This window comes from Bidens hawaiensis, unplaced genomic scaffold (genome assembly GCF_021521415.1).
Source record: "Bidens hawaiensis isolate Kalapana, Puna unplaced genomic scaffold, B.hawaiensis_p1.1 tig00007454_1, whole genome shotgun sequence".
Classification (NCBI taxonomy): Eukaryota; Viridiplantae; Streptophyta; class Magnoliopsida; order Asterales; family Asteraceae; genus Bidens; species Bidens hawaiensis.
The window spans coordinates 280,373-290,411 of NW_027491521.1; positions in this window are offsets into that span (position 1 = coordinate 280,373).

Consider the following 10,039-nt stretch of genomic DNA (forward strand, 5'->3'; position numbering starts at 1 on the left):
CCATATCTTGCATGTTGGGATTGAGACGTCTTTGATGTTGGACCACGGGTTTGTATTCTTCTTCCATGAGAATTTTGTGAGTACAAAAGGAAGGACTGATGCCCTTGATATCCATGATCTTCCATGCGATGGCCTTCTTATGGTTTTTGAGAACCTTAAGAAGTTCGTCTTTCTCTTCTTTAGAAAGGTGTGATGAAATAATTACTGGGAGTTGAGAATATTTTTCTAGAAAGGTATATTCGAGATGTTTTGGTAGTTCTTTTAACTCTAAGGCTGGTGGCTCTTCGATTGATGGTTTTGATTTTTCATTGTTTTCAATGATTTCATATATCATTTCTGATTCTTCGTGATAGTCATTATTGAGATTTTCGTTTTCTAAAATGGGTTTATTGAGTGTTTTGTCTAAGACTTGTGTTTCTAGGGGAGTATTGATGGAGGAATCTCGCATATAGCAACTTACGATGGAATCTATAATGTTAACACGGTATAATGTGTCATCGTGCTGTTGCGGATATTGCATAGATTTTCCTATATCAAAAGTGATTGCCTTGTCAATGACCCTGAGAGTGAGTTTGTCGGTGCAAACATCAATAATTGCCTTTGCGGTGGCTAAAAAGGGTCTTCCTAAAATCAGAGGTACACTTTTGTCTTCCTCCATGTCTAGAATTACAAAATCTACTGGAAAAACAAACTTGTCAATTTTGACAAGCATGTTTTCAACAATGCCCCGAGGATATTTAACAGATCGGTCAGCTAATTGAATGCTCATGCGGGTGGGATTTGGTTCTCCTATCCCTAGTTTTGCAAAAACCGTATAGGGTATTAAATTAATACTAGCTCCTAGGTCAGCCAGGGCATTGCTAACAAACAAATTTCCTATGAGACAAGGGATAGTAAAGCTCCCTGGATCGGTCATATTTGTTGGTAGCTTGCTTTGGAGCACAGCTGAACATTCTTCACTTAGGGTGACATGCGAGAGCTCCTCCAGCTTTCTTTTGTTTGTCAGAACTTCTTTGAGAAACTTGGCATATTATGGCATCTGAGCAATAGCCTCGACATAAGGGATGTTGATATGGAGTTGCTTAAAGAGTTCTAGAAACTTCCCATACTGAGCTTCCAATCGCTCATGCTTCAGTCTTCCGGGGTATGGAATAGGTGGAACATAAGTTCGTACTGGCTCCTTGGGCTGCACGCTTCTGAGTGTAACAGCGTTAGCTGTTGCATTCGGGTTGGTGATTGTGTCGCTTGGGAGAGTGCCAGGTGGTCTTTCGGATAATTGTCGGGCAATTTGTCCGATTTGAGTTTCTAGGTTCTGAAGTGATGCTTGTTGACTTTTGAGATCGGCTTCATGTTTTAATTATACTCCGCTGATATCAACAGATCTTAAGTCGGCTTTCTTTTCTGCTTCATTTGTTTTGGTCATCAGTTGGATTAGCACTTCTTCGATCTTTGAGTAGCTAGGGTTTTGATGGCTACTAGAACTCGGATCTTGAAATTGAGGTTTAGGCTGGAAGGGTTGATTTTTCGGTCTCTTTTCGAATCCTGGTAAAGGTTGAGTGTTACTTCCGTCTTTTCAGCTGAAATTCAGGTGGTTTCTCCATCCTGGATTGTAGTTATTGCTGAAAGCGTTGTTCTGTCGAGCGATGAAATCGACTTCTTCCATGGCCATAATGACTTGTTTACAGTCATTCGTCTTATGATTTCCTCCACAAGTGTCACAGTTGGGTTTGGTTTTTGATAGCTCGGCTTGAAGTTGTTCGAATTTTTTAGAAAGGGCTTCAAGCTGTGTTGTGACAAGAGTGTTGGAATCAACATGGTGTATTCCTTTATGGGAAAGTGTAGATCTTGGTGGGTTGTAAGCGAAACTCTTCTTTGCGGCTTTCTCCAAGACTTCAAATGCTTCGTTAGGTGATTTGGATCCCATGTCTCCACCAACGATCTGGTCGATGGCCTACTTGTTTTGAATGGATTGTGCGTCAAAGAAGGTTTGAACTTGCAACCATACGCTCAGTACATGGTGTGGACATATTCTTAGAAGACTTTTGTATCTTTCCCATGCTGCGTGTAACGATTCATCATCATCGGTCCGAAATCCGGTAATGCTTGCTCGGTATTTGGCAGTTTTATCGGGCGGAAAATATTTGAGGAGAAACTGTTCAACCATCTGGTCCCAAGTGGTGATGGAACCAGAGGAAAGGGATTCTATCCATTCTAGGGCTTGACCCCTTAGAGAGAAAGGAAAGAGTTTGAGCTTAATTTGATCTTCTGAATAGTTTTGAATTTTGAAGGTTTCGCATATTCGTAGGCATCTAGATATGTGAGAAAGAGGGTCTTCGTCAAGGAGACCATGAAATTGAACTGAATTTTCCACCATGTGAATGGTGCTTGATTTGATTTCGAAATGTTCGGTAATATCGGGTGGAGCCACTCCATTGCCATAGCTTCGAGAGATGGCTTGGCATACTGGCTCATGTTTGGCTCATTGATCTGAGCCGCCATCATTTCTTCGGTTTGATTTTCTCCAGATGTGGTGGCGTCTACTGATTCGTCTTAGATTGCTTCGGCGGTTTCTGTAGCCCGTTTACGAGTTCGTCGATGAAAGAGTCGTTCCGGTTCAGAAATTGAAGAAACAAGCTCGGATTCAAAAGTAGAGGTCATACATGGGACTAAATCAAAATTAAACACTAAAGTAAAAGTTAGTTAAAGTTAGTACTAAAGGTTAGTCTAAGTTAAACTACGAGTTAGGCTAAGCTATTTTAAACTAAACTAAACTAAACTAAACTAAAGTATAAATTAATCTAAAGTAAGTAAGGTAAATAAAGGTAAAAAGTAGGCTACCGTAAAATTATATATTTTAGTCTTTAGTAAAAGTAAGGATAAGATAAAATAAAAGTTAAAAATTTGTACAACTATAAACAATGATTAAATTAAAACTTGGATTGTTCTTAGAAACGTACAGTGTCCCCGCCAACGGCACCAAAAACTTGATGCGTGCGTGCAGTGTTGCGGTAAATTATAAAGAGATGGAATGAGTTGCTTTTGCACAAGATCGTGTTTTAAATTTATAAAAGTGATTTCTACAAATACTAAACACACACAAAATAGGCAAGTGCACCTATCGTATATGTAGATATTATTGGTAAGAACCAAGTATCGATCTGTGGACATAAAGGTTTCCAATAATAAATCGTTGTTTTGCTTTAACCAGAGGGTTTAAAAATTTTGGGGTTAACTTTAAACTTTTTATAAAATGTAAATACTTATATATAATATATAGGTGACCAAGTCAAGAGATTCTAAACGAATTGTTCAATTATGCGAAGGTTACCATCTAAGATCAAGAATCCACTCCATTTAACATTGATAATTAATATTTAGACATATGATAAACTTGCCATAGTAATATATGATAGATGGCTCCTTAAACCATAAGTGAGCATCTTTGGCACTAAGGAGATATCATGCGCGTTTTAAAGTCCACCCTTTCCTAATGTCATACCATCTCAATGATGTCAATTTAAGTTGGCAAGTAGTTTCGTAAAGTAGAAAGATTAGGATTGACTTCGATTTCTCAAATACCAATTCTAACAACTTCGGGTGGTTATAGTTCATCACACAACCTCCCATTGGTTGATTTATGTAGGTTATAATTACATATTCCGTTAACATATGATTTCTTTAACTAATTTGATATCCTAAGCAAATCCATTTTCAGATTACCAAGGTTTAGGGAAATACATCATAACTTATATCTCATCATTTCTAAGTACAATATAAGGATCCATGTTTCGATAATGTATCAAATTATTTCTATCTTTCAAGAAAATGAATCGATCATGAACTATTGCCAATAGCATTGACAACCACCAACTTTGAATTAGTGATTTAATATGGTGAAACATTTCTCATCAAAAGATAATTGTAATATAACCATGTACTTTACTAGACTACATCACATGTCTTGATTAATTATCAAGTAAAACAAAGCTTCTTCATAGATTTTAGATGGTAAAAGGAGTTTAGCTCATAATGAGCATGATGATGAACATTAAGATGAATGATGATAACAAATACATGATTAAACTTGGAATAATCTAACCAATTGTAGATGAATCTTCCCTCTTAATGATGGTAATGATGGTTGATGATGATGACCTCCAAGCCTTCAAACTCTTCACTAGATCTTCAATGAGAGTGTTAGTGTGTGTTTTTATAAGTGAAAACCGGATAGAACTCTTTTCAAGGCACACTCTTCAAACGGCACAAGAGCCTCTATTTATAGGCAATCTGGAGTATGAGGCACGGCCCCGTGGTTGGTGGGCACGCCCCCGTGTATTTTTATGACATGTGCCAGATTTATTTTGTCTTTTCTGAAAGGTGGCCACGACCCCGTGGTTGATGGGCACGGCCCCGTGATTTTTAGTGACACATGCTAATTCTTCTTTGTCTTTTCTGTGTTCTCGTCCACGGCTCCGTGCTTTTGCTTCCAGATTTTGTTTTTTCTTGTGTTCAGAAGCATGGGGGCGTGTTTCTTGAGGCATGGGGGCGTGTTTATATGTTTTCTTGTGTTTTCTTCTGTTTTTCTTCGTCTTATCGCTTGTTTCTTCGTTTGGAGCTTGGTTTCTCCTGAAATTATATTTTATTATGATAAGTAGCCTTCTATGCTATGTTATTTGATAGAAATTGTAGTTTTTAGAGTTTATTTGATGCTTAAAAGATGTATATTTCTATGAACATCATTATCTTCTCATGCAAAGTTTAAGTACGTTTTGCTCGTTAATGATTACATGATTGTTCCACTTAGCGTTTCGATTTGTTTTCATGTAGACGGTGATTTGTAAGTCAAGAAAAAGAAGGTCTAGAAGGTTCTAAACGTTACTTGGAGTTCAAGAAAGGGATCTAACATGATTAAATAATAAATAAGAAGCAAAAAACGAAAATTCCTTTTTTAAGGCGACGCCGCGCTCGACCGTGGGGGGCCATTCCCTCCGCGCGGCGCCTAGGCCTTCCTGGTCACTCGTTTTTACAAAGCCCAAGCCCGTTTCTTGTTTTATATAAAGGGGGTTGCATTCCCAGCCGAAAGGAATCACTATTGCAGCCGATTTGGAGAAGGTTTTGAAGGTTTTCAAGTTGTTTTAGAGGCTAGGAAGCAAGGAGGATCATCGAGCTATCATACAAGTGTTCAAGGGTCTATTAAGACAGGTTCTCTCGTTCTTTATCTTTGTTCTTGTTCATTATTTTTTATGATGTTTCTCTTTGTTCTTTGGTTTAGTTATTTATCTTTGATTATGACTATGCTAGGCTAGACTTCATGTCTACCTAGGTTTGATGAACATGTTTTGACTTGATTCTTGCTTTGGACTATTGTTTGATTATGGTTTTGTTAATAGTAAAGACTTGATTTTGTTTTCATGATGCGTATGAGTATTTGCTATCTTGATTGATTATTAACTATTGCTTCCCATAGATCTTTTATCTTTTGATTGTGTTCTTTAGATTTAGGATTTATGTTTAACCAATTACTTGGTGTTTTGATTATTATGGTTGAATGGGCCCATTAGATCATAGAAGCTTGTTAATTGTTGGTTAGGATTTTGAATGTTTTGCTAAATTCCAATAGCTGTAAGGTGAGGAATTGTTCATGTGTCTTGGTAAATTGCATGCTAGGATAGTAGTGACAATATTCTTGCTTATTGTGTTGATCCTTGTTCATGATGTCATGTTAGCTTATCAAGTTATCTAGGGTTTAGTGTTTCATGAGATTGCTTACCTAAGATACTATTAATTACCCCTATTTGATAACCGTAAGGAAGTCAATATAACTGATTGCTTAATAATCTAATATTCATTCTTGGGGATTTCGTTTGATTCAGTCAATGGTTCTTAGGGTTTGATAGATGAATACGTTTAGAAATCAGTTTCCATAATCATGTTATTTGTCCATTGCTTGATGATTGTTGATACATGGAATTCTTACCTAGGTAGATTCCTTCTCTGATTGCTTTCTATATTGTCTTTAATTGCTTGTTTATTTGCTTTCTTAGTTAAATCTTAGTTTAAAAACCCCCTTTAAACATTAATAATAAATAGTCGTTTCGTAAGTCGAGTCTAATTAGTTAATTAACGTAATTTATAGAGTCCTGTAAGTTCGATATTCCGGACTTACTTAGCTTTAGTACAATTGACCGGTTCACTTGCCGGTGTTTTGTGTAGTTGAGTCTTAAGTCTAGTTTTTATTACTTGTTTAGTTTAATTAATATTTAATTGAATGTTTCTAGCACATCAAGTGTATAACACACTATAACTGCATAGTACCTGTCAAAATTGTTTCCACACGCTTTGAAAACGCTCACAAGCTAACTAATTTTGGAAATTAATTACATTTATACCTACTACCTGTCAAAAATCTTGGAAATATATTTATGTAATGATACCTTACATTCAAGTTAATTAAAATAAAAAAAACTAGTATATCACACGCTTTTAAATACCTGTCAAAAATCTTGAAAATATATTTATGTAATGATAGCCTACATTCAAGTTAATTAAAATAAAAAAAACTAGTATATCTTACTAGATAGGCTACAAATGAACTGAACTACAATAAATTACTGTCTTAACTACCAAAAATTAAATTTTAGGTCTATTTTGTTATTCACTCACACTAACATCTATTTTAAAGTTAACTAAAAAAAACTACATCCAATACGCTTCAAATACGCTTTAACAAAAATATAATAATAACATTTACAGTTAATACCAAAATATAATAATTACATTACATTAATATAGAAAAATTAATTACAAAAAACTAAATCCTAGCATCAGATTCCATATCTTAATCTACATCCGTCGGATTCTCAGCTTCTGGAGTCCGAGAGGGCATGATCCTCTCCCACATGTCGTCCGAGGTGTAGGTGGAGTCCTTAAACCTTCGGGGGTGAAGGTTCACATCAGTATGGAATGCCCCATAAAGGGACACAGCCTTGAAGTCCTCCACAGAGTTCAAATCAATGCGCGCCACCTCTATTCCCGGGACTTCCATCACAAAGCTGAAATAATCAGCAGTCGTGTACCCAAGAAACCTAACCATTCGGTTAAATTGTGGGTATGTGAATGTTTGAGGGTGGACATAGTCCACAAACCTCACCATTTAATTCTTCCGGACGAGGCCGGAAGAAAAGTGAAAAACAAGGGTGAAGAAGCTGGGGTCGTAGTAGATGGGGGCATGAGTACCCAGTTCACATACGATCCATGTTGAAGCCATTTTTCGGAAATTAATCGAAAGAAGGTGATTGTAGATTGTGATTGTGATTTGCTGGATTGTGATTGTGATTGTGATTGTGATTCTGATTGTGACTGGTATTTAAACACCATCTGACCCCGGCGGTACATCTCCCTGACAAATTGAAATTGGCGGCACAAGAAACTGGAAAGACAATGATGACGTTAGCCACTCGTCAAATCAACGTGTGGCCATTAATTATGTTTGGACACACTTAAAAATATTTTAGTGTGACCATTTATCACTTAAAGCCACACATAATAAGTGTATCTGTGACAATAAAAAAAACTTAGAAAAAATAAAACTAAGATACTCTTTGGTCACACAACCTATTATAAGTGACCATTAATTACATTTGGACACACTTAAAAATATTTAAGTGTGACCATTTATCACTTATAGCCACACATATATTTAGTGTGACCATTTATCACTTATAGCCGCATATAATAAGTGTATCTGTGACAATAAAAAACTTAGAAAAAATAAAACTAAGATACTCTTTGGTCACACAACCTCTTATAAGTGGCCATTAATTACATTTGGACACACTTAAAAATATTTAAGTGTGACCATTTATCACTTATAGCCACACATAATAAGTGTATCCGTAACAATAAAAAACTTAGGAAAAATAAAAGTAAACTACTCTTTGGTCACACAACCTCGTATAAGTGGCCATATATTTTAAGCGTTTTAGCCACATTACTAATAAATACAATGGTTGTTCGTCATATTTCGCCACATTATTAAAAATATGGCTAAAAAATGTGACATTAGGTCACACAACGTAATATAAGTGGCTATATCATTTACCTTTTAGACACATCTCTTATCAATACAGTAGCCTTTCGTCACATTTGGTCACACTATTAAAACATGTGGCTAGTTAAATGTCACAGTTTGTGGCTAATGCACGTGTTTTTTTGTCACATTTAATAAAGATCAAACAAACTATGACTGTAGGTTAGATTTCGCCACACGTTTTTATAATGTGGCTAGATTTTGTCACAGTTTTTTTCAAACTGTGGCGAAAACTACCTGAGTATGTATAGAATGGTCACCTGAAGAATAACATGTGTGGCCAAAACATTCTGTAAGGTTTTCAAACATGGTCAAAGACCTTTTAGCCACACATTTAAGCCAAGGTGTGGAAAATCGCCCAGACCACATGTGTGGCTAAAAGGCGATATTCACGTAGTGTAAATACGAATCCAAAGATACATACCATCATCTTTCCATACATACTTACATACATACAAACTTTCATTCTTTCCTTCATACTTGCATACACACATACTTTCATTCATACATATACGTTTTAAAGAGCATTCTGCCCTACATTCGCAGATATTATTAGAGTATGTTCCCTACATTCGCATATATTATTAGGGTATGTTCCCTACATTCGCAGATATTATTAGGGTATGTTCCCTACATTCGCAGATATTATTAGGGTTTGTTCCTTACATTCGCAGATATTATTTAAGGTAGGATTTAGGCAAATGTGAGATTAAACTAAGCTTTGGGTTTTGAGATACCTGCCTTAGCTCGATTTTTCATCAGGTGATGATTGGGGGGTTGGTCTATTGTGGGCAAGCTGTGGGGTCACGGACTGTGAGATAGTAGGGATTGAAGAAGGTTTGTGGGTGGTATTGGAATGAGAGGTGGACTTGGTTGTTGTGTTGGGTATCCGATGGGTGGGGTGCATAGGCCATGGAGGCTGATTGGTTGGTGTTAGGTTGAGGTATTAAGGGAAAGTGATAGAGGTTGGTGTTAGGTTGAGGTATTAAGGGAAAGTGATAGAGGTTGGTGTTATGTTGAGGAATTGAGGGAAAGTGATAGAAAACGATGTTGGGTATTTCATCATCAAGAAACTGATATGCAGTAGTGGTTGTGTTTTAAAAACCGGTTCAAACCGGCCAGTTGAACCGGTTAAACCGGATTTCGCAAAGTAGGCCGGTATTTTGAGTCCGGTATTTTTGACCGGTTTGCTAAAACATCGTACCGACGGTTTTTGTCTAAAATAACGGTTTTTACCAGGCAAACCGGTTTTAAGCCCGGGAATTTTTTGATATTTGCGGCCCATATTTTTTCATAATTACTTTTAACCCAACAATTAACATTCAAACCTGTAAACTTTAGGATTATTTTTTTAAAACTGAGTGTTTTTGCATTATTTTTTTAATATAAATTCTTTTGGATTATTTTTTATTATGGGAATCATTTAGTTTTGGGTTATTTTTGGATTGAAGTTACATTTATATGAAATGATAAGGTAAACTATTCAACCGGTTGAACCTCCCGGTATAATCCGGTTCAACCAGTTGTACCATATTTTAGCCTAATCCGGTTCAAGTAAAATACCGGTTTTTAAAACATTGGGTACAGTTTCAATATAGGGGAAACTATTTACGTCAAAGAAAACGTGACGAGACAAATATATTTTCCTGGTTTGAATATCGAGACAATGGTAGCTTCGAAATTGAGAGGGGTATCCAAGGAAGATACACTAGATGGAACGAGGTTGAATTTGTGTGTGGTTGAGAGGCGAATAGGTTCGGATAACATGCATAACCAAAAACTCTAAGATGATTATATGTGGGGTGTCGATGAAATAATGCATAAATCGGTGTTAGAAAATTTAACCATTTTGTTGGAAGGATATTACGTAAATAAGTGGTAGTAAGAAGGGCATCAATTCAAAATGATGGTGGGAGATGAGCGTAAACGAATAAAGCCCGAACGATTTCA